Source organism: Anomaloglossus baeobatrachus, chromosome 8 (assembly GCF_048569485.1).
Source record: "Anomaloglossus baeobatrachus isolate aAnoBae1 chromosome 8, aAnoBae1.hap1, whole genome shotgun sequence".
In the NCBI taxonomy this organism is placed as follows: domain Eukaryota; kingdom Metazoa; phylum Chordata; class Amphibia; order Anura; family Aromobatidae; genus Anomaloglossus; species Anomaloglossus baeobatrachus.
In genome coordinates this window covers 166,141,479-166,166,530 of record NC_134360.1, presented here as the reverse complement: position 1 = coordinate 166,166,530, position 25,052 = coordinate 166,141,479, and positions in this window count along the sequence as shown.

Here is a 25,052-nt window from a genome sequence, read left to right as displayed (position 1 = left end):
GTGGGACTATAGCAAAGTCCAATAGCCACGTATAGGATGCCACTAGGTACACTGAGTGTGTGCTAGTATAATGGCTTAGTTATAATTAGTTGGAGTGTGCAACGCAGGCAGATGCGCTCTGCAAATGTCTTGGCACTAGTGGGACTATAGCAAAGTCCAATAGCCACGTATAGGATGCCACTAGGTACACTGAGTGTGTGCTAGTATAATGGCTTAGTTATAATTAGTTGGAGTGTGCAACGCAGGCAGATGCGTTCTGCAAATGTCTTGGCACTAGTGGGACTAAAGCAAAGTCCAATAGCCACGTATAGGATGCCACTAGGTACACTAAGTGTTTGCTAGTATAATGGCTTAGTTATAATTAGTTGGAGTGTGCAACGCAGGCAGATGCGCTCTGCAAATGTCTTGGCACTAGTGGGACTATAGCAAAGTCCAATAGCCACGTATAGGATGCCACTAGGTACACTGAGTGTTTGCTAGTATAATGGCTTAGTTATAATTAGTTGGAGTGTGCAACGCAGGCAGATGCGCTCTGCAAATGTCTTGGCACTAGTGGGACTATAGCAAAGTCCAATAGCCACGTATAGGATGCCACTAGGTACACTGAGTGTGTGCTAGTATAATGGCTTAGTTATAATTAGTTGGAGTGTGCAACGCAGGCAGATGCGCTCTGCAAATGTCTTGGCACTAGTGGGACTATAGCAAAGTCCAATAGCCACGTATAGGATGCCACTAGGTACACTGAGTGTGTGCTAGTATAATGGCTTAGTTATAATTAGTTGGAGTGTGCAACGCAGGCAGATGCGCTCTGCAAATGTCTTGGCACTAGTGGGACTATAGCAAAGTCCAATAGCCACGTATAGGATGCCACTAGGTACACTGAGTGTGTGCTAGTATAATGGCTTAGTTATAATTAGTTGGAGTGTGCAACGCAGGCAGATGCGCTCTGCAAATGTCTTGGCACTAGTGGGACTATAGCAAAGTCCAATAGCCACGTATAGGATGCCACTAGGTACACTAAGTGTTTGCTAGTATAATGGCTTAGTTATAATTAGTTGGAGTGTGCAACGCAGGCAGATGCGCTCTGCAAATGTCTTGGCACTAGTGGGACTATAGCAAAGTCCAATAGCCACGTATAGGATGCCACTAGGTACACTGAGTGTGTGCTAGTATAATGGCTTAGTTATAATTAGTTGGAGTGTGCAACGCAGGCAGATGCGCTCTGCAAATGTCTTGGCACTAGTGGGACTATAGCAAAGTCCAATAGCCACGTATAGGATGCCACTAGGTACACTAAGTGTTTGCTAGTATAATGGCTTAGTTATAATTAGTTGGAGTGTGCAACGCAGGCAGATGCGCTCTGCAAATGTCTTGGCACTAGTGGGACTATAGCAAAGTCCAATAGCCACGTATAGGATGCCACTAGGTACACTGAGTGTGTGCTAGTATAATGGCTTAGTTATAATTAGTTGGAGTGTGCAACGCAGGCAGATGCGTTCTGCAAATGTCTTGGCACTAGTGGGACTAAAGCAAAGTCCAATAGCCACGTATAGGATGCCACTAGGTACACTAAGTGTTTGCTAGTATAATGGCTTAGTTATAATTAGTTGGAGTGTGCAACGCAGGCAGATGCGCTCTGCAAATGTCTTGGCACTAGTGGGACTATAGCAAAGTCCAATAGCCACGTATAGGATGCCACTAGGTACACTGAGTGTTTGCTAGTATAATGGCTTAGTTATAATTAGTTGGAGTGTGCAACGCAGGCAGATGCGCTCTGCAAATGTCTTGGCACTAGTGGGACTATAGCAAAGTCCAATAGCCACGTATAGGATGCCACTAGGTACACTGAGTGTTTGCTAGTATAATGGCTTAGTTATAATTAGTTGGAGTGTGCAACGCAGGCAGATGCGCTCTGCTAATGTCTTTGCACTAGTGGGACTATAGCAAAGTCCAATAGCCACGTATAGGATGCCACTAGGTACACTGAGTGTTTGCTAGTATAATGGCTTAGTTATAATTAGTTGGAGTGTGCAATGCAGGCAGACGTGCTCTGCAAATGTCTTTGCACTAGTGGGACTATAGCAAAGTCCAATAGCCACAGATAGGATGCCACTAGGTACACTGAGTGTTTGCTAGTATAATGGCTTAGTTATGAGTTGGAGTGTGCAGAGGACAAGAGGGTACAGTGGCAGGATTGTGGTGCTCTGGGTAGAGGAATGGAAGCCTGCCTTTCTATTCCCTCCTAATGGTGAAATGCAGGGAGGAAATCCCTGACCTTGGCTGCACAGACGCTGGCGCTGTTTTCAGGACCTGTCACCTTAACTCTGACCCTGCCGGTTTGAGCCCTTAAAAGGACTGCTATAAAGTGCTCTCCCTATGCTGTCTAACGCTGTGTATGCAGCGCATACAGCTGTATCAGCGATAGGACTCAAGACGGAGCTGCGACAGTGATGTCTGACACCAAAGACGCAGAAGGCAGATAATGGCGTCCGTGAAGAAAATGTCCGGTTTTATAATGCAGGGACATGTGACATGCAGATCCTATCACACATGCTGTTGCTTCTCTGGCTCAAAGTCCACTTAGCTGTGTGTGTGTCTGTGATTGGCTGACATGCTGGCCCGCCCCACAAGACGCGCGCGCTTAGGGAAGGAAGACAAGAAAAAAAAAAAAAAAAATGGCGATCTCCATTATAGAAACAGCAGTGATCTGAAGGCGCTGTTCACGCACACTATACACTGAAATGTGATAATAGTTTGATTCACAGAGTGACTTACACTATTACAGCAGAAACCAAGCTATGATTTAGCTGTTTTTTGGCTGCTAGAACCGTTCTCGAACGTTTCTAGAACTATCGAGCTTTTGCAAAAAGCTCGAGTTCTAGTTCGATCTAGAACATGCCCCAAAATCACTCGAGCCTAGAACTGGAGAACCACGAACCACGAACCGCGCTCAACTCTAGTGTGGAGCTTAGACACGGTTATCCTTCGTGTTTCAGAGACACCTGTCTATTTGTAGCTTCCTCATGTATTTATAGGTGTTCCCATGCATCAATTTGGAATGGTATATGCACCTGCCCTAATAGACTTTTACTAATTAAAAGGAAAAAGCTCTATGTCTGAATTTAATCTACAAGTATGCAGCTCAAATATTCCCTTGGTCTCAATCTTAGATATGCTTTTAATATAGTCTACACTTTTTCAGTGGGTTTTCACCTACTGGATGGCCCAGATTTCTAAGCCTATAAAACTACCCTCATGATAGGCAGTATAATTCTTTGATAAGTTGTGGTTCATTTATCTTCTTATGACAATAATTATAATAATGATCATGTGTTTGCATATGCGTTTTTTTAGATGTCTTTTGTTGCATCCAATATGTACACTGTGTGCAGAATTATTAGGCAAGTTGTATTTTAGAGGATTTTTTCTTATTATTGATCAAGAACTATGTTTTCAATCAACCCAAAAGACTCAGTGTATTTTACTCCAGGGGCATTTGATACCGTATATTACCCCTATGATCTGCTCTTCAATGTTATAATTTTGATTCCCTTTTATAAAATATAAGCTTTTTCGTTTTAAGGGCTTGGCACATTTTGCAGATACTCAAGCAAGTATTGGGGTACTTGGGCACAATCGATACTCAATTGAGTATCCCTAGTGCTCAAATGCTATGCTCGAGTCCCCGCCCTTCATGTTTGGCAGCTGTTTTTCAGCCCCTAAACATATGGGGATTGTCTGCCAATCACGGTAATATTGCAGCCATGTTGGGTATTGGCATTACTGTGATTAGCTGGCGGTAATGTGTCATCGGATCTATATTAGAACCAATGATGTAAAGCGAAGCTCACTCAACCCCAGAAACAGTATAGGGATAGCCTCTGTAGCAGGGATAGGTTAAGATTAGAGGCATATAACCAGGAATTAGATCCTTACAGTCCTTGCTGCTCTGACCTAAATTGCAAAATCCTTTGTCCGGACTCCATCTATTCTATCCCATATTAATACTGCTGTTTGCTGCATTCACTGTAGGGATAGATGCTGGAGCAGGGATAGATAGGGAACAGAGCAGGCATATAGGCTGTCACGCTAGGTATGGGGAAGTACCATGTGTAGGGAGACAGGAAGGGAAACCCTGTGTCTAGGGAACAGGGAGATGGTGACCCCTGACCAAACCTTCCACTGGCCCTTGGCTCCCCTGACCACCCTAGATAGGTCAATAGCACCAGTGAGGATATATATTTTTAAAACTTAACCTTTAATTCCATTAGTTGAAAAATAGCGATATTAAAATACCAGTAGGATTGACCCTGCGAGTAACAAATCACACATTGCCCTGAACCGAAAGTAGGTCCCTTAGGGTGGCTTTGCATGTTGCGACATCGCACGTGCGATGTCGGTGGGGTCAAATCAAAAGTGACGCACATCCGGCGTCACTTTCGACATCGTACTGTGTAAATGCTAGATGATACGATGAACGAGCGCAAAAATGTCGTTATCGTATCATCGTTGCATTCACCGACATTTCCATAATGCCGGTGCCGCGACAGGTCCGATGTTGTTCCTCATTCCTGCGGCAGCACACATCGCTGTGTGTAAAGCCGCAGGAGCGAGGAACATCTCTTACCTGCCGCCTGCGGCTATGCGGAAGGAAGGAGGTGGGCGGGATGTTTACATCCTGCTCATCTCCGCCCCTCCGCCGCTATTGGCCACCTGCTGTGTGACGTCGCTATGACGCCGCACAACCCGCCCCCTTAGGAAGGAGGCGGGTCGCCGGCTAGAGCGACGGTCGCAGGGCAGGTGAGTGCATGTGAAGCTGGCGTAGCGATAATTTTTGTTACGCCAGCTATCACACGATATCGCACCTGCGATGGGGGCGGGGACTATCGCATGTGACATCGCAGCATCGGCTTGCGATGTCGCAACGTGCAAAGCCCGCCTTAGGCAACATACAATGAGCGATAGCCAAACCGTGTGTTGAGGGCAAAATAGATCTACACTGTCAATGGGCAATGTAGCTCAGTAATTAGTAAGGACAATGGTCCCACTACAAATAAACCAGAGTCATAGCTACCGCATGCAACACTACAGACAAAAAAGAAAAGGGATGTATTTGTCTAACAATTGACTAAAGATACCTTAAATATAAGGACACTTAAGCGGGCTTTACACGCTACGAGATCGCTACAGCGATCTCGTTGGGGTCACGGATTTTGTGACACACATCTGGCCGCTGTAGCGATGCCGTTGCGTGTGACACCTATGAGCGATTTTGCATCATCGCAAAAACGTGCAAAATCGCTCATCGGTGACATGGGGGTCCATTCTCAAATATCGTTATGACCCGCCCCAGGGCCGTGGGGTACTCAGTTCCGGGTGTTGGTTAATAGGATTATGTCACGGGGGCCTGTGCCCGGTTCCGTGGCCCTGGTGGTCGCTGAAAGTTTAATAAATAATAAAAATGAAAAAATAAAAAAATAAAGAAAAAAATAAATAAAGAAAAGTATTTCGTGACGCCACCTACGGTTCCAGTATGGTTACTGGGGATGCAGGTCAGACCTCTGGGGTGATGGTTAGGCAGCCAGTTGTTTACGCTTCCCGTAGGTGAAGCAGGGTCCCCAGGGCAGTTTTAGTAGTACACAGATATGGCGGTTTTTCTTCACAGCCTTTTCAACTGTCACTTTAGTGCAGCAGCCTATGGCTCCTCAGATGAAGAAATAAAGTGCGTCACACCAATTCATTAACTCTGACCAGGTTTTACTTGCAGGTGTTATTAAAAATGGGTTCAGTTTCTGATGTTACAGGTTTTGGCGTAATCTGGGAACAGTTCAGGATCTCTGTACCAGGTCAGTTGTGTGGCCTCCCTGCTGCGCTATGTTTCTCCTTGGTAATAGGCTGCCTGGAGCTATACCTTGTCCCTCTCCCACTGTCTTCACCTGTATGGCAGGCGGCGGGAGCTTCTCTAAGGGGCACTGCTGTACTCACTGCGGTCCCTAAGCTCTATATAGCGGCTTTGCCTTCAGGTGCTGCTGCGGCCAGGAGATCTGCAGTCTCCCTGGCCTCCGGTCTTTATTGCTGGGCAGATTAGATCCCTCACAATCTCGGACGCCGGTGTCCGATAATCAGCGCTGTTCCTTGGGGATGAACTGGTCAGGCTCCACCTCCCCGGTCTCTCCTCTTTTGCCTCAGTCTTGATCCCTCAGGCGGTCACACAGTTACTTGTGCGGGATAAGCACTGCCCTCTCCATTTTGATGTCTTCCCTCACTCTCTGCTCGCACAGTCTCCTTTTCTCCAACTGTCAACTGTCTCTCTGACTCCGCCTCCAAACCTGGATTTAAAGGGGACCTTACCTGAACCCGACTTGTAGAGCTCCCCTTCCAGGCTTGGAGTGAAAATGTTGTATGTGGGATTACCTGATGTGGAGATCCTTCCCTGCCCAGGTACAGGTATATTTGTGGCAACTGAACCCTGGGGTGCAACAGTTACTGCAGCAGTAACGAAGTTGTTCCTCGTTCCTGCAGCAGCACACATCGCTCCGTGTGACACCGCAGGAACGAGGAAGCTCTCCTTATCTGCCTCCCGGCCACAATGCGGAAAGAAGGAGGTGGGCGGGATGTTCGTCCCGCTCATCTCCACCCCTCTGCTTCTATTGTGCGGAGATTCAGTGACACTGCTGTGACGTCGCTGTGATGCTGAACGAACCGCCCCCTTAGAAAGGAGGCGGTTCGCCGGTCACAAGGACGTCGCAGGGAAGGTAAGTCCGTGTGATGGGTCCGGGCAATGTTGTGCGACACGGGCAGAGATTTGCCCGTGTCGCACAACCGATGGGGGCGGGTACGCATGCAAGCGATATTGGTACCAATATCGCAGTGTGTAAAGCGGCCTTTAGTCACCTTTTGGCTGTATTCAACACACAAATAAAGTAATTATAAAGGAAGGATCTCACCCAGTTAGATGGTCTTCCAGTACTTTAAACAGCATCTCTTGTTGGTGGGGCCAAGATGGGGCTTGAAATCCAATTTATAAAAAAACCACAAGTTTAGTATCTCTGTAATCATATTGGAGAATCAAATTGAAGGACTTTCTTGAGCAATAGTTGTTGTAAAGGCAAAACCTAAAAATCAATAGCAGAATTAAGTGAGTACAATAAAGATTTGGCAAAACTATGTCGTTTTTCTAAATGTGTGTGTCGATTTTCCTACATTATCAGTAAGGCTTATGCGGGCGTCACACGAGACGATCTATCGTGCGATGCATCGTCGGGGTCACTGTTTTCGTGACGCACATCCGGCAACGTTCACGACGTCGTCTCATGTGACACCTCCGAGCGACGCAGATTCGGTCACAAATCATGAGTCGTGTACACGTTGCTTATTTTTAAAAAATTGTTTATTTTTCATGGCGCCGGTTGTTCATCGTACCCGGGGTAGCACACATCGCTCCATGTGACACCCCGGGAACGATGAACACAGCTTATCTGCGTGCCGCAGCACCCGCCGGCTATGGGGAAGGAAGGAGGTGGGCGGGATGTTTACGTCCCGCTCATCTCTGCCCCTCTGCTTCTATTGGCCGGCGGCTGTGTGATGTCGCTGTGACGCCGAACGTCCCACCCCCTTCAGGAAGAGGATGTTCGCTGCCCACAGCGAGGTCGCTCTGCAGGTAAGTACGTGTGACGGCGGTTTAACGACTTTGTGCGACACAGGCAGCGATTTGCCCATGACGCACAAACGATGGGGGCGGGTACGATTGCTCGTGCGATCGCACGATAGATCGTACCGTGTGACACCCGCATTAGTCTCAGGTCTGATGACATGTCAAGAACATGGGAACATTTTTTTCCTTTTTTCAGTGTATTAAAAGGTAAATTTAATAAATTAAATGGTGAAATTACATCTCCTGCAGAAAAAAAGCCCTATGGAAATTTTAAAATATAAAAAATTATAGCTGTTAGAAAACAATGGTCATTTAAAAATGATGAAACAATGTGTCACATCTTCGGCGCCTCCAGCCCTGGGACTCCAACGCCCTCTCCCGCTCACCTCCCTGTTCCTGCATTCCTCATCCAATCCCCGGGTCTCTTGTGATGTCCGGCTGACATCCCCACTTGCCGTGTGTCAGCGCGCCGACATTCCCTCTCTACTGCTCCTGCCTGCCAAACGCTACCTGTCCTCTGGCTACTGATGCCCGCACATGTGTAGCAGCGCTCTTGAGGGCAAAACCACGCTGCTCTCCCTTTTCTTAAAGGACCAGTGAGACCTAACTCGGAAGTGCCTCTCGACCGCCTGCTGTAAGGCACATATTTAAAGAATCCTCCCCTATTATAAGGTGCCTGTTCAACGTGTCCCAGTTGCTAGTCTGCTGTGCTAGTTGCCAGATCTCTGTGCTCTTACTCACATTCCATATTGTCCAGTGACTCTATTTCTGTTTAGCATATCTGTGAATCTGCCTGTGTCCGTCCTACGTCCTCCGACCCTCCAAGCAAACTCCCATCGGCCAGAAAGCCATGGAACCCATAGGGTGGAGGGGCGACATGACTAGAGGGAAGGGAAGGAGTGATGGGGTTAATGGAAACAGGAATGGTTTGTTTATAAGGCAGAATAAAGGGATTGGTGGGTAGGAGGAGTTCCCTGGAGGAAGAGGTGGGACAGTTGAGGGGTGTAAGTAAAGGACCTTGACTTACCCCCTCTCTCTTGACTTCCGGATATGGAACGATCCGGACGTGCGACAGGATGGCTGCTACCCGGGACCAGCGGATTCATCATGGCAGTGCACGGGCCCCAGGCAGCGCGGTCCCACGTCTTGGCTGCTGGGGGTTAACCCGTTGGCACTTTCCCCTCGCTCCCCTGTCAGCTGCGGGCGGAGTCCCCCCTCCCTCATATCTCAGGTACTTGCCGTGTGCGGGGGGAGCGAGGAGGAGATGCGAGAGCCCCTTCGGGGACCCTCCGCGGTAGGACATGGGCAGGGCAGTACTCAGCTGCTGCTCCGGCCGCGGGAGGAATCTCCGTCCGGGCAGCGGCAGCCGGGAGGGGGGCGTGGCTTGTCTGCGGCCTACTTCCGGTCCGAGCCGCGGCCTGTATTGCTGGATGCGGCGGCTCCCGGACGGGGAGAGCGCCCGGCGGTGACAGAGGCCAGCTTTACCCCTCGCGGACGGCGGGGGGGGGGGCCGCGGAGCTGCAGCCAGTGGTGGGTCCGGCACCAGGGCAGGCGGGCCTGGGGCGACGGGTGCCCAGGAGGCGTCGGTGAGTGGGGGTGATGGCAGGGGCCCTGCAGTTCCTGCTTGGTCACCCAGATCAGGTTGCAGCTCCCGGCCGCGGCGGTCTCCCCCAGGAGGGGGAGGGCCCAGCGGACAGAGGCTTTCATGGGGCCCAGGAGGGCTGGATGCGGCGGCTCCTGGCCAGGAGAGCGCCCGGCGAGGACGGAGGCCAGCGTACCCCCCCCCGCGCGGGTGGAGGGGGGGCCGGGGGGCTGCAGCCAGCAAGGGGTCCGGCACCAGGGCAGGCGAGCCTGGTGCGACGGATGCCCGGGAGGCGTCGGTACGCGGGGGTGACGGCGGGGGCCCTGCGGTCCCCGCCTGGTCACTCAGAGCAGGCATGCAGCTCCCGGCAGCGGCGGTCTCCCCCAGGGGGGCGAGAGCCCGGCGGACGGATGCCTTCTGGGCCCAGGAGGGCAGGAGGCTGGCGGCTCTGGATGGGAGTCTGCTGGCAGCGGGTCGGGCCACAGGTACCCCCTGTCCTTACAGGTAGCAAGGGGGGGGTCGGGCCAGAAGATGAGGCCCGCGGTGGCAGCCCGTGGGACGGGACGGTTTCCGGGGTTGTCGCCGTGGGACAGAAGATGGAGCTTGGAGGATGGTGCCCACGCGGCGTACCAGGAGGACGGCCGTGGTGGTGGCAGCGCTTCGGCGGCATCTGCGTTACATGAGCCAGAGGCGGTTGGCTCCAGCGAGGAGGAGGAGGAAGCAGCGACGGATGAATCAGACGTCCGGATGGCGTGACTTTTATTCCAGGATACGCCGGGTCGCGGTCGGGTGAGACGGCCGTGGATTTGGCAGGGTTGGGGGGGGGGGCGTCTGCGGACACGGCAGCGCCGAGTGGGTTTGTGTTTTGACCAGGTATGGGGTTTACTGCAGTGGTGTATACGGTTGTGGAGAGTGCGCATGCACCGCCGGCGGCATAGACGGGATCGGTGGTTAGTAGGCGCAGGTGCGGCAGGCAGAGTGAGGGCGCATGAGGCGGCAGGGGAGCATTTTCGGGCAGAGGCGGCAAGGGCTGTGACAGAGTGAGTGGTGAGGAACGAAGAGGGGGATGAGGTGGTGCGTCTGGCTGACAGTGGCCAAGTGTGAGAGGTATGGGTGCTTCAAAGGCCCGCTGGGGGGGGGCTCACTTGCTGGAGGATGTGAGGGATAAGAGTTGAATGGGGAACGTGTAGCAATAGTTTCGCTGCTCCCCCTGGAACAGTTTCACCTGGATTAGGTTAAGCCAAGTGATTCCAGGAAGGATAAGTAGAGGGAGGGGAGCGCCGGTGGAGGCTCACCCTCGTACATTTGCAACGTGGCTGCGGGCATTTGCGTTTTTTGGCAAGGGTATCGGGGGAAGGAATTGGGTAATTGGTTCGGCATGGTTCGGTTATATGGATCTATTTGGGGTGGTTTGTTAGGTCATATGGCGGTTTAGTCTGGCTTCAGTACGCCGAGTAATTTCAGCAAGGGAAGGTGTTGCATGCCAGTATGCGGTAGGATCATACGGGCACATCCTTATGGCTGCAGTGGATGGCGGCTCCTAGTCAGCCCCCCTTTTGGGGGGTAGTTGGCTGTTCGGGGCTTGGAACCCCAGCAACACGGACGATGAGGGTTTCTTGGGGGGAATAGAATGATGGGTGGTGCAGATTTGGCGCGGACGGTTGTCTTAAGCATAAGTGTTGGGTTGTGGTAAGGAACATAGTAATTCTGCGCCTTTCTATTTATATTGGTGGATCTTTGCCTCCTTATTGGAAGTTTGCGCTGGGCTAGGGGACACCTGGTGGTTGTCAGTGGAAAGAGGGGTCAGGAAGTGGCTTTGGGCAGGATGGGTGGGCCATTCGGGGCCCTCCTTGTCATGATTGGGTTTCTCTGTTGGGGGGTAGTGCCGGAAATGAGCCGTCTATAGATGTATATATTTCGGCTTGTTCAAAACGTATCTTATCTGGAGGAGTCATCGGTGTATGCCTGCTTGGCTCCAGAATTGTCGGCGGTTTATTATGTGTCGTTTGACAGAGGGTGGGATTTGGTAAAGGCGGTGAGCCGTGGAGCATTGATGGCAAAGGCGGATTTGGAGGCGGCATTTAGGTTGTTACTGGTCCATCCTGCTAGCTAGCAGTTCTGGTGCTGCGGTGGGGAGGGAAGTTATTATTATGTTGATCGGTGGGTGCTAATGGGTTTTTGTCCCATTTTATGTTCCTTTGGAGGCGGTTATTTCTTTGTGGAGTGGTTTGTGCGTGGTGTGTCCCAGCTTAAACCTCTTATTCATTATAGGTTGATTCTCTTTACATCGGGTTGGCGGGTTGATGATTCGTTGAGGTTGATTGTTTCATTGCAGATGGTGGTGGATACTCTTTTGAGCCTGTTGGCGCAGGCGAAGACTGAGGGTCCAACGCCAGTGATACGGTTTGTGGGGGATAAAGTTTGATGTTATGGTCAGAGAGGTAGGATTCGTGGGTAATGGTGTGGTCCTATGGGCTGCGATAGAGGCAGTTAGGTCAGCTAAGACGGTGCGGTTTCAGGCGGTGCAGTCTTTGCAGGGGCGGTCGAACCACGGGTGCAGAGTTACGCCGCTGGGGTGCGTGTCTGCTGGACGGCTGGCGATGGCTGCGCCAAGGGTGCAGCCATCGGATCATTTGTGTGTGGTCACGAGGGAGATCAATGATGATCTGATGGTGTAGGAGGTTTTTTCTTACGGCGATTTAGTGGCCGCGGATTGTGGCTGGGTAAGGTGGTACCTGATGGAACGTAGCTGCGGTACTCGGATGCAGCGGGTCCAGTTGTTTTCTGGTTGGGCATTGTGGGGTAGCGCTTCCAATCGGTGGTAGTGGTCGGGTTGTGGAGGTTGTCAGTTTTTCCAAGAGGAAGGTGTGCTGTCATTCTGACTATCAGTTGGTGGAGAATTCGATTAATAGTTGGTTTGCTAATCCTGGGGCCAAGGGTGGCGTACCTGCGACAGTTGGTTTCTCAATTGTATGCGTTTTAAAAAAAAAAAAAGAAAAAAAAAAATGTTATGCGTGGCGCAACCAGTACTGGGGTTCGCCAAGGGAATAGCAGCTGCTTTGTTTCCTTCCAGTTCTGCAGGTCTCGGGAGTTGAGGCCGGGTAGCAGACGAGGTGGGCACGGTGTGTCCGGAGGGCTTGTGGAGTCTGGTGTGGCTGTGTTGGGGAGCGGCTCGGTGCCCAGTGACTGAGGTTATTTGGGGCTGATATTCAGAAGTGTGGGTGGCGCGGATAACGTTGTTTGGGACAATGTGTGAGGAAGGCCCAGTGGAGTATTTGGTGGTGGCGTTGGCAGTGGTGAGTAACGGTTTTCAGGCTGCTAGGCCGGCGTCAGCAGTGGAGCAGAGGGTGGCGGCTGTGGCTGTCTTGTTAAGGATTAGATGTGGAGAGATGTTTTCGCAGGATCTTAGTGCGCGGCAGGCCTTGAAGGGTTTGGTCGTAAGGGTGTGAGGGAGCGGGATACAAGGGTCCGTCTCCGTTGTTTTGTGGCAGCGTTTGGTGAGTGGTTTGTGGTGGCTATGTTCATCTGAGCACGAGCGGGTTTTGTTTCCCTTGTCCTAAACGGTTTGTGTTAGCCTTTTGGGGGGCTTTGAGATTGTGGGGTTGGTCAGCCCATCTACGGTTAAGAGCGGAGGTTGGATGTTGGAGGATGTGTCCGAGGTGGTGCAGTGGGTTGGGCGCCGGCTTTGTCGCTCACCGAATCAGATTAGGCGGGTGGTGAAGGTTGGTGTTGTTATACGCGGTCCCGTGTGCGGAATTATGTTGTGAGGACGCCCAGGCTCATTATTGTGTCACGTTTGTTAAGGTACCATTTTGTGGCAGTGCTGCAGACTTGATTGCAGGTGGCGGGGGTGGGCGCCCGGAATACTACGGGTCGTATTCCTTCTGGATTGGGCTGCCACGGAGGCCCCTCGGTGGGCTCAGAAAAGGGGTTGTGAGAAGTATTGGGAGGTGGGAGTCCTCTTGTTTCGGTGTTACGTTTGGCCTCAGTTGTTATCGGGTTAAGGCCAATGGGGGCGTTTGAGTCTTTTGGGAGTGGAATGGGTTGGCGTAACAGGTTGGTGTTATCTGTGGGTTTATAACCTCTGGGTTTTGTGGTGAGGGTGTGCCTCATTTGGATATTTGGGCATTCGTTGGTTCTCGGGGACTCGACGGTCTGAGGCTCGCCCGAAGTTTGCCAGTTGGGTCTGGACGGGTCGATGGTACTGGTCCAGTAAGTGGGAGGCAGCGATTTGGTATCTCGAGAAGTTATTTATGAATGTTTTAAAAAAAAAAAAAATAAAAAATAATTGTTGGTTTGTTGCATTGTGGAAGACATACCCGGGCTTAATCGTGGGGTAGTTTTGATAGTGTGACCAGGTTGGAATGGCGTGTGGCTCGTGCGGTAGGCAGTATCAATCGAGCCTTATTGGGGGGCGGCGCCAAAAGTTGGTGGCGCTGAACTGGTGGTTTTGGGGATGCGATGGGGGTGCATCTTAACGTTCTTGGTGCTGTTTTGTGGACGCTGGGATTGCGTGGAGGTGTGGGACAAGCTTTTGGTGTGTGGCGGGTCCAGGCCACGTAAGGAGTCACGTGCCCTGTCCTGTGGCGGGGGGTAGGTCTGGTCCAGAGGCAGTTGAAGGCAATGGTAACTGGACAGAGAGACACCCTCTTGGTATGGTGGCTCCAGGTTCCGGGATGTTGCAGGCACGGGGTTCTGCAAAGTTGGGGGGTATTAATCGTAGGTGATTAATACCTCATCTCTGGGTCAGTGTGTTGCGGCCAGGGATACTGGGGTGAGAAGTGGTTCCTGGACTGGGCCTACTCAGGGTTGTATATTTACTGTATTGGTTACTGTGTTACCTATTGTTATTTGTTGGGGTTGCCCGTTGGACGGCGCCCCCTTGTGTTAGTATGTAAATAATAGGTAATAAAGGCTGCTGTGGCCAATTTTAAACCAAGTCACATGCAGTTCGTGTATTATTTACAGATGGTATTGGTGGGTAACACACATACAGCACGACTGGAGAATCCTTCCTCAATGGTCATGTGTCCACCACTACCAGACTGCACCAGTCCGCACCATATTGTGCCTCATTTGCTCTTGTTCCTGGTCTTTATCCTGTGGCACCAGCTGTCAAGGTATCAGGATAGTTACCTATCAGCGTTCTGTCTGCTTGCACCTCCTGTGGTTGCGATGAAGTTTCGATCTCAGGTCTGCTCCTCCAACTCAGTGAACGGTATCTTGGACCAGTGGACCCACTTCCTTCTCATCCGGTTATCCAAGCGTGACACAATGGATTGCTTAGACTGTAATTTCTGATAAATTTCAATATGAAGAGATAAAAGATTTCAGCCCCTTTGATCATGTCGAAAATAAGTTTTAGAAAATGCATACATAGGAAACTTTTCAGCTGTAATTTACACACAATTTAATGCTGAAGTGAGTTAGCACAAAAAAGAACCCAACAGACAAATAAAAAGCAATTTGGACAGAAAAAAAATAAAGAAAAAGGAAGAATTTTCTTGAGATTTGATTAGCGCTGAGTTCACTGGGCATTTTGACCTTACCTGTAAGAGCTCTTGGATGCCCCCGCAGGTCATATACTGGTCTAGCAGTATCTCAACAGTGCGCACAATGTTCGCTTCACCAGAAGCTATCTAATTGATGACGGCTGTGTTTGTACAACCCCAAGTGCATTAACATAAAAATGACAGATTGCATTCAACTTCTAAGTGCTAATAGCAATAAGGAGTTCTACTGCTGCACAGCTGGATGTCTGGCATGTAGTGCCGCAGAGTATAAATACCAGTACACAGCCTGGTAAATGGCATTCAATGATGTGAGCCACAAGACCTTTGCTACTATCTTTACCTAATTATTCCAACCCTATGTTTAACCTGAATTCACACTGGAAATGATTAGCCTGAATGTACCAGTCAGCAGATGAAAACCATCTTTTTATTTAAGCGAATGTAATAATGTAACAGCCGGTCTACTTGCAATATTTTTCTCTTTCATTTTCATCTCCCCCTGTGCTATTGTGTCGCCAGGGGTTAAGGGGATACCCAGAACCGGGCCAAGGGGTCGCTTCTGGAAAGGGGATCACGGTGTCGTGACCCGGTCTGTGCTCCCTGGTTCCACAATAAAAAGGGGGGTTATGTTCGTGACGCCACCCGTGGAATGTGATCAGAGATGACCACCGCTGCTGCAGAACCTCCGGGGTGATGGAAGGCAGCTTGAGATGGGACGGCTCCCCACGGGTAGAGCCTTTTCCCCGGGGCAGTGTGTAAGTCTATGGGGGGAGTGCAGGACACGAGCACAATAAACAGGCAGACTCACGGTTTTGCAGTTTCTTTGTCTTTTACTGATGATGTTATTCAGCAGAGTACTGTCCACGGAGTCTGTGAGGGGTTCAGGGTTTCTCCCACCCAGCCGGGCCGTTTTGGCTTCCTTGCCTGCACTGTGTGTCTGTGGCCCTGCTGCGGTATGAACTATGCAGCTGGCTCTGCTCTGCTCTGCTCCTCGGTACCGACCTGACAGGCAACTCGAGTCCTTCCTAGTATGTTCCTGAACTCTCCTATGTTGCTTGTGTCTGTGGTACAGATAGAGAATGTGGAATCCTCACTTCTCTGGTGGTAACTGTGCAGTATGTAACCTGCAGTCTCGGATCCAGCATCCGTTCTGTGTGCTCCACTGGGGATGAGCTCTGCAATGCTCTGCCTCCCAGGAATGTTCCTCTGTGTACGCTTTCTCCTTTCCTCAGACCCTCAGCTAGGCCTGGAATTGGTCAGTGGATCCTGAGGTGAGCTCAAGCCAGCTTCCAACCTGCAGAGATCCTGTCTCCTCAGTGCTCTGCACTGAACTTCCAAACTGAAACTACTCCTGACCATTTCCTCCCCCCCCACCAGAATGTACAGGGAAGCATCTTGGTCTCCCCCTTCTGGCCAGGAGGTCTTGGTGTTGTGTGTGGGGAGTTAACCCTTTGTGTTGTTACTGTGGCAACCCTGGGGTGCCACATTCCCCCTTAGTGAAGAACAGTACTCCGGGACTGTGAAACAAACAAACAAGTTATCAACAATAAGTGTATATATAAATACAGAGTCTCAAAAGGAAAAAATACAAAAACCTTAAAGCTCAAAAAGAGTCCAAAATGTTCAAAAATATATAAGTGTTCATACAGTATAGTCTCTGTAGGTACTGGGCTTTTGGTCTTAACGTTGCAATTAAATAAACATTTTAATCAACAAACACTTCTTAAAGGTGTCTCTACTCTGGTCGTAAGTGCAGTAGGCCTCACGGCCCTCGGGCCACCAACAATGTGATCAAGTTGTAACTCTCCGTGCTGCCACCTTACACCACTCTTCTCTCACCTTTTCTGTACAATAAACTGTTACGGTTTTTCATATAAACATTATAACATATGTACATAGTATATGCAATTCCACATTAGTCTTTATATCTTGCTGGTATCTGACCCTGAGTACTACGCTGTGATCTGCGTACTGTTGCTGTACTGGGTGTACTTAGCATAATGGTGTGGGTGGAAGTGTACCTATTTGGTGTTTCTGGTACTTGTGAGGATGGGGGATTGACTGTAGGACTGGCAAGCTCACTGGGACCAGGAATCTGTTCTTCCTCTACGGTTTCAACTTCCAGTTCTTCATGTCTTGGGACTTCTTGTGGTATGGATTCTGATGTTGGTTCCACCACTTGAGGGAAGGCGATCATTGGGACTACTACTGCTCCATAGTAATTTGGCCATGTTTTTGGGAAATCTCCTAAGACTGTATGGAATACATCTTCTTCCTTCTTGACAGGTTGTACCTGTACGGGTAAGGTGACTTCTGGTGTCTTCAGGGTTTCAGGACACGGTTTGAGTTGATCTCTTGACACGACAGCTGATGTCCTTCCTTCATCCTTACTGATTAGACACACTTTGGGATTATCCATACTGGATGGTAAGACTGTATATGGGGTGGTTTCCCATTGATTATCCAATTTGTTTGTGCGCCGTTTCCTCTTGAGAACTTGGTCACCAGGTTGCAATGGGGTTGCTAGAGCATGCTGGTTGAAGGTTCTCTCCTGTCTTCCCCTAGCTTGTTGGAGACTTTTCTCTACGCCCTCTTGTACTTGGCGATACTGTTGCTGACGTAGGGTATCCCAATTGGATTCTTGAACTTCTGCATCTGGCTTCACAATTCCCATATCTAAATCAATTGGCAGTTTACCGGGCCTTGCACGCATAAGGTAAGCGGGGGTGCAGTTTGTAGAACTCACCGGGACATGATTGTACAAGTCCACTAGGTCGGGCAACTTCTCTGGCCATTGATTTCTTTCTGACTCTGGTAAGGTCTTCAACAGGTCAATCACAATATGGTTCATCTTCTCACATAAGCCATTTGTTTGGGGATGGTATGCTGTTGTGCGAATCTTTTTACAGCCATACATGTTGCAGAATTCTTGGAAAATCTGTGATTCAAAAGCTGGACCTTGATCTGCAAGGACTTGTTCTGGGTAACCATGGGGTCTGCAAAAGTACGTCTGGAATGCTTTAGCTGCTGTTCTAGCTGTAAGGTCTTTCACGGGTACCACCACTAAGAAGCGTGAGTAATGGTCCACGATGGTTAAGGCATAGACATAGCCGGACCGGCTTGGTGACAACTTGACGTGGTCTAATGCGACTAGCTCGAGTGGTTGCTTGGTTACTATGGACTGGAGTGGAGCTCTCTGGTTCTGTTGATCCTTTCTTCTGAGGTTGCACGGTCCGCATTTTCTACACCAATCTTCAATTGATTTTCTCATGCCAACCCAGTAGAATCTTTCTCTTAAGAGCACTTCCAACTTTTTCCAACCAAAATGACCAGCACCGTCGTGGTAAGCTTCCAGAACCATCTTGACGTCTCTCTTGGGCACGATGATTTGCCAGACCAACTCATGTGTTTTTGGATTGGTGTGCCTTCTACAGAGCTTCCCTTGGTACAGGAACAATTTACCTCTCTCTTTCCAGAGATGTTGTGTCTCAGCTGGGGCATTCTGATTAGGGTATGCACCTTGTTGTGTAAGCAGTTCTTTCACTAGCTTCACAGCTGGATCACTGTCTTGTGTGTCAGCCCATCCGTGGTGTGCTAATGGGTTGAGAGTTGCCTGCTGTTGTTTTTGGTAGACACTTGGTTGATACTGTCCCACCTTAGGACGGTGAAAGGCCGGCAGCTCAATTTCTTCCAGTCCCTCCGGTTCCTCTTCCACGTTCCCCGAGTGTGGCATCCGGGATAAGGCATCTGCATTCCCATTCTTGTGGCCTGCCCTGTACTTGATGACAAAGTTGTAGTTTGACAGTCGGGCTATCCATCGCTGTTCCAGCGCACCTAGTTTTGCAGAGTCCAGGTGGGTCAACGGATTGTTGTCAGTAAAGATGGTAAATTCTGCAGCTGCCAGGTAGTGTTTGAAACGCTCTGTTACAGCCCAAACTACTGCCAGTAGTTCTAACTTGAAGGAGCTGTAATTCTCTGGGTTTCTTTCTGTAGGCCGGAGCTTCCTGCTTGCAAAGGCAATAACTTTCTCCTTGCCTTCCTGCTTTTGAGACAATACTGCTCCCAGTCCTACGTTGCTGGCATCCGTGTACAAAATGAAGGGTTGATGGTAATCTGGATATGCCAGGATCTCTTCTCCTGTCAGTGCCCACTTCAACTTCTTAAAGGACTCTTCTCTCTCATCACTCCACTGGAAAGGAGGATTTCGGGCTGCAGACTTCTTTGACTGTCCTACCAGGATGTCTTGTAGGGGAGCTGCTAGCTTCGTGAACCCTTTTATAAATCTTCTATAGTAGCCTACCAGTCCCAGGAATTGCCTCACCTCTTTCACGCTGGTGGGTCTCGGCCAATCTCTGATCACGGTAACTTTTTCAGGATCTGGTGCTACCCCTTCTGAGCTCACGATATGTCCCAGGTACTGTACCCTTGGCTTTAGAAGGTGACACTTGGATGGCTTGATTTTCATGCCGTATCCGGATAAGGCTTCAAACACTTCTGCCAGGTCTTGTAGATGCTGTTCATAGGTCTTGGAGTAGACTATGACATCATCCAGGTACAGGAGGACAGTTTCAAAGTTTTTATGTCCTAGGCAGCACTCCATCATTCGCTGGAAGGTACCAGGCACGTTGCAGAGTCCAAACGGCATACAATTGAACTCACAGAGGCCCATCGGCGTGGTGAACGCTGTCTTCTCCTTGTCAGCCTCTGCCACAGGAACTTGCCAATACCCACTAGTCAGATCTAGGGTGGAAAAGTAAGTAGCGGATTTTAATGCAGCCAATGACTCTTCTATCCTAGGTAATGGGTATGCATCCTTGTGTGTAATGCGGTTGATCCGTCTGTAGTCTACACACATCCTCATGGTCCCATCTTTTTTCTTAACTAGCACTAGTGGGGCTGCCCAGGGGCTACAACTGTCTCTTATTACCCCTGCTTCTTTCATTTCTTTGAGCATGTCTTTGGCGCATTGGTAGTGAGCCGGTGGTACTGGTCTATACCTCTCCTTTATGGGTGGATGGTGACCTGTGGGTATAGTGTGCTCTACCCCTTTGATCTGCCCAAAGTCTAATGGGTGTTTGCTGAATATTTGTTCATATTCTTTCACTACCCTGTATACTCCATGCTTTTGATGGGAGGGTGTAGAATTGGTACCTACATGTAGCTTTTGGCACCAATCCTCCAGCTTTCCCTCTGAGCCATTGTCCTCCGCCTGATTTGACGGCTTCAAGGGCTCAACGGTGGTGATGGCGTTGTTATCAACCGTATATAGCTTAGCCATGGTAGCATACTTAGGTAGGGTGACCTCATCTTCCCCACAATTTAGAAGGCGTATTGGCACTCTCCCCCTGTGTACCTCAACTATTCCTCTGGCCGTCAGTACAGTGGGCCTACTGTCTGAGTACACGGGTTCTACCAGGGCCTGATAGTCTCGCCCTCTGATGCCTATTGCGGCTCTACACCAGACCAGCATTTCTGTTTTGGGAGGAATTACAATAGGTATTGGGTCACTTACCCTTGCACTGCCAATTTCACCTCCTGACATTTCTACCTGCTGCTTCAGCATCAAGGCTTTAATTTCCTTCTGCAGGAGTCTCCGTTGCCCAGGTTTGGCAGTCTCGACGATCTGCTGCAAGACAGTAATTACCTCTGCAAAACAATTTTCAATTACATTCATTCCTAGCAGCATAGTTGGTTCACGTTCTCGTCGGTCAACATCAACAATGATAATACCCTGATTCTGCAATTCTACTCTCCCAATCTTAATGGTCATTTCTCTGAAACCAACCTGTGGTACTAATTCACCATTGCTAGCCCATATATTCAATGCAACATTAGATGGACCACTGCTAACGTCTGAATCAGCCCAGTACCTCTTATAAAGGACATGCGGAATTGATGATATTTGGGAACCAGTGTCCAGCAAGGCGTTGAGCGGAATGCCATCCAGCACGATGGGGATGACTGGACGTCCCCCCACATACTTGTCGTGCCAGGGTGAAGGACCTTGAGAGTTCATTCCTGAGGAGCGGCCCGCCTCCCCAGGGGATCCCCATTTAAAGCACATTCACGGGCAAAGTGACCTGGCTCATTGCAACGGCGGCAAATGGGCTGTCCATCCGGCTGGTAGCGGTCGCTGGGTCGTCCTCTCGTCGCTTGGTATCTCCTAGGCCTCATCCATGGGACATCCTCCTTGCTGGTCGCCAGCTCAATCTTGGGTGCAGACTTGGATCCACGCAGCTCCTGGACGATTCTAGCCATGGAAGCAACAGTGTCTGTAAGGGCTTCAAGCTTTTGATGTAGAGCCTCATTAGTGATCGGCTCCAGGTGGTTAGCAGCAGCCGCTGACATGGCCGATGTCACCGGCACTACTGGCTGCTGGGGTGCCACTGTAAGGTGTTGAACAGAGTCTATATCCTGCGGCTCCTCCACCTGCTGGAGGCGGATGGCTCTATCCTTTAGCTGGGCAAATGTTAGTCCTGGATCCTGGATCACCATCATGCTCAGTTGTCCCCGGTGGGAAGGGGATGAGAGTCCATCCAGGAATTGGTCTATCAGCAGCTTATCTGCTCCAGGGGCTAAGGCAGGTTCTGCTAATTTAAGTGCTCTGAGCGCCTCCTGCAAGTTTAAGGCAAAGTCTCTTGCGCTCTCTCTAGGTTTTTGCTTGCATCCAAAGAACCTCATTTTAGCCCGGCTGCCAGCAGTGGATTCAAAAGCTGCTTTTAGTCCAGCTATTATATGCTCTACAGTGTCTTTTGCATCGTCCGGCCAGGATGTAACCTCCCGCTGGGCATTGCCAGTTAACTGTCCCATAAGCATACCAACACGCTGAGCTTCTGTCAGGGGGTACATGCTGTAGTAGATTTTTAGCTTTCCGATAAAGTCATTAAGTGTGTTGGGCTCACCTGAGTACTGCGGCAGCCACACTGCACCCGGGGTGTACGGCATCAGGAACGGCATGATAGGTGCCGCTGCACCGCCGGGTACAACAGCATCTCCCTGCTGCGACATCTTTGCGCCCCCTTAGTTAATTTCACCAGTCTTCTTGACAGCAAGCCTGGGACACTTTTCTGCGTTTTCGTTCGGGTCGCAGCACCGAGCGCACCTCCTCCGCAAGCGGTAGGCGGAGTCTTAGTTTAGGCGCGATGTTTTCCCGCGCGTAGCAGCTAATGGCGCGATTAAAGATGGCGCCTGGAAAATTTTACCAATGATGTTTTTGGATTTTTCCAGGTATCTTTGCAAAGTTTAAAGTCCGTTCTTTGTTGCAACAATTCACAGTGCAAGTCTTTTATGCGATGCAATAAGTCTTTACAGGCACACGTCACCCGGCTTGCAGCCGGGTCCAGTCCGCATCCTGTTCGTGACGCCAAAGTTGTGTCGCCAGGGGTTAAGGGGATACCCAGAACCGGGCCAAGGGGTCGCTTCTGGAAAGGGGATCACGGTGTCGTGACCCGGTCTGTGCTCCCTGGTTCCACAATAAAAAGGGGGGTTATGTTCGTGACGCCACCCGTGGAATGTGATCAGAGATGACCACCGCTGCTGCAGAACCTCCGGGGTGATGGAAGGCAGCTTGAGATGGGACGGCTCCCCACGGGTAGAGCCTTTTCCCCGGGGCAGTGTGTAAGTCTATGGGGGGAGTGCAGGACACGAGCACAATAAACAGGCAGACTCACGGTTTTGCAGTTTCTTTGTCTTTTACTGATGATGTTATTCAGCAGAGTACTGTCCACGGAGTCTGTGAGGGGTTCAGGGTTTCTCCCACCCAGCCGGGCCGTTTTGGCTTCCTTGCCTGCACTGTGTGTCTGTGGCCCTGCTGCGGTATGAACTATGCAGCTGGCTCTGCTCTGCTCTGCTCCTCGGTACCGACCTGACAGGCAACTCGAGTCCTTCCTAGTATGTTTCTGAACTCTCCTATGTTGCTTGTGTCTGTGGTACAGATAGAGAATGTGGAATCCTCACTTCTCTGGTGGTAACTGTGCAGTATGTAACCTGCAGTCTCGGATCCAGCATCCGTTCTGTGTGCTCCACTGGGGATGAGCTCTGCAATGCTCTGCCTCCCAGGAATGTTCCTCTGTGTACGCTTTCTCCTTTCCTCAGACCCTCAGCTAGGCCTGGAATTGGTCAGTGGATCCTGAGGTGAGCTCAAGCCAGCTTCCAACCTGCAGAGATCCTGTCTCCTCAGTGCTCTGCACTGAACTTCCAAACTGAAACTACTCCTGACCATTTCCTCCCCCCCCACCAGAATGTACAGGGAAGCATCTTGGTCTCCCCCTTCTGGCCAGGAGGTCTTGGTGTTGTGTGTGGGGAGTTAACCCTTTGTGTTGTTACTGTGGCAACCCTGGGGTGCCACACTATTATAATTGAATGATGGGTTGATGCTGTCGCGGGCGGGGAGGGGGTCGCTGCGCTCACCACGCTCGGGTCCGGCGCTGCTGCTGCTTGCTGCTCGGTGGCTCAAGCAGTGGGCCAGATCCGGGGACTCGAGCGGCGCTCCTCGCCCGTGAGTGAAAGGGGATAGTTTTTGGGGTTTGCAAAGTCGGTCCGTGACGCCACCCACGGTTTGTGGTGAGGTTGGGACACCACCGCTGCTCTGGATGGGGGATCCCGGGAGCGATGACAGGGAGCAGCCGAGATGTTTTCTCTCCCCTCCGTGGGTAGGGAGGCTTTTGATTTTCCCAGGGCCCGGTGAGGTGACTGGAATGTGGATGGCAGGGTTTGGTGGGTGCAGGGTCGCGGGGCAGCGCGGTGCCAGATGGCACGGTGGTACTCACTCAGCCAATAATGTATACGGAGTCTCTGCTAAAACAAACGGCTGGATGGACGGGTCCCGCAGCCGGCTGCAGTGGTCACTACCGGTAGGTTGGCAGTGGCTGCCTTTCCCTGCACCTGTAGTGTGTTTTCGGCCCCGATGGCTTCCCACCGGTAACCCGCTCCCCAGCTTGGATAGGCACCGGAGGAGCTCCCTTTGCCCGCAGGCTCTTGCCCTGGGAATTGTAGCCTTGGCGGTGACTGTATTTCCCTTCACGGTTTGGACGGTTCCCTTCAATCGGGTCTTTGCTGCTGGGAAACCCCGTAGGTTCCCGTCGCTAACGGATTTGACCGGTTTAACGGCGACTCCAAGCCTGGTCGGGGTCCATAGGCCCTGCCGAATGGTGCTGGCTTCTCTTCGCTCCCCGGTTTGGTACTGGCGGGCCACCGCCCGACCCCGGTCCTACGGTTCCGCGTCGATCAGCCTCTCCTGCAGACGGCCACCACCATCTGCCAACCTTGCTGTATGTGCCCGGGCCATGCACCCGAACACGATCAGACTGCTCCTCACTTGCCACTTACTCCTTCACTCTCCCTAACTGCACTCCTCACTTCTCTCTCACTTCTCACTACTCCGACTTCCTTTCCCGCCTCCAGGACTGTGAACTCCTCCGTGGGTGGGGCCAACCGCCTGGCTCCACCCCACCTGGTGTGGACATCAGCCCCTGGAGAGAGGCAACAAGGATTTGTGTGTGACTGATGTGCCTAACCGGGGTGTGGGGTCTGTTGTTGCAGTACCTGTGACGACCTGGCTTGTCCAGGGCGCCACAATGCGATCACATGCAGTCCTAAAGGCTGCTTTACATGCAGCAACATCGCTAGCGATCGCACCCGCCCCTGTCGTTCGTGCGTCACGGGCAAATCGCTGCCCATGACGGACAATATCGGTACTGCTCATCACATGCACTTACCTTACTAACGATGTCGCTGTGGGCGGCGAACAACCTCTTTCTTAAGGGGGAGGTTCGTGCGGCATCACAGCGATGTCACACAGTGGCAATCGAAAGGGCTATTTGGACACAATCGTCCGATCAAGGGGTCATATCCATGTGGCCACTGTCTCGCTTGCAGCAATGTCTCTCGCTGTTCCACATTTACATCAAGCGACGGAACACGTGAATTCAATATTGATCATTATATTTCATGTGGGAGCTCCCATGTGGTGTATTACGCCACATGTGGATGCTCCAAAATATACGTTGGACTCACCTCGCGTGAACTTCGGGTGAGAGTTAGGGAACATGTGAGAGACATTGCTGCGGCGAGGGTGGCAGTGGATGTCACTTCCTTGAAGACTTTACCGAGACATTTTCGTCAATACCATAACTGTGACGCTGGGTCTCTGAGGGTACGCGGTATTGATCTGGTACATGGAGGCATCAGAGGGGGCAACACAAAGAAAGTGTTGGCCCAAAGGGAAGCTAGGTGGATAGTCACGCTTGATACTCTGAGCCCCAAAGGCCTAAATGAAAATTTGAGCTTCTCTTCCTTTTTATAG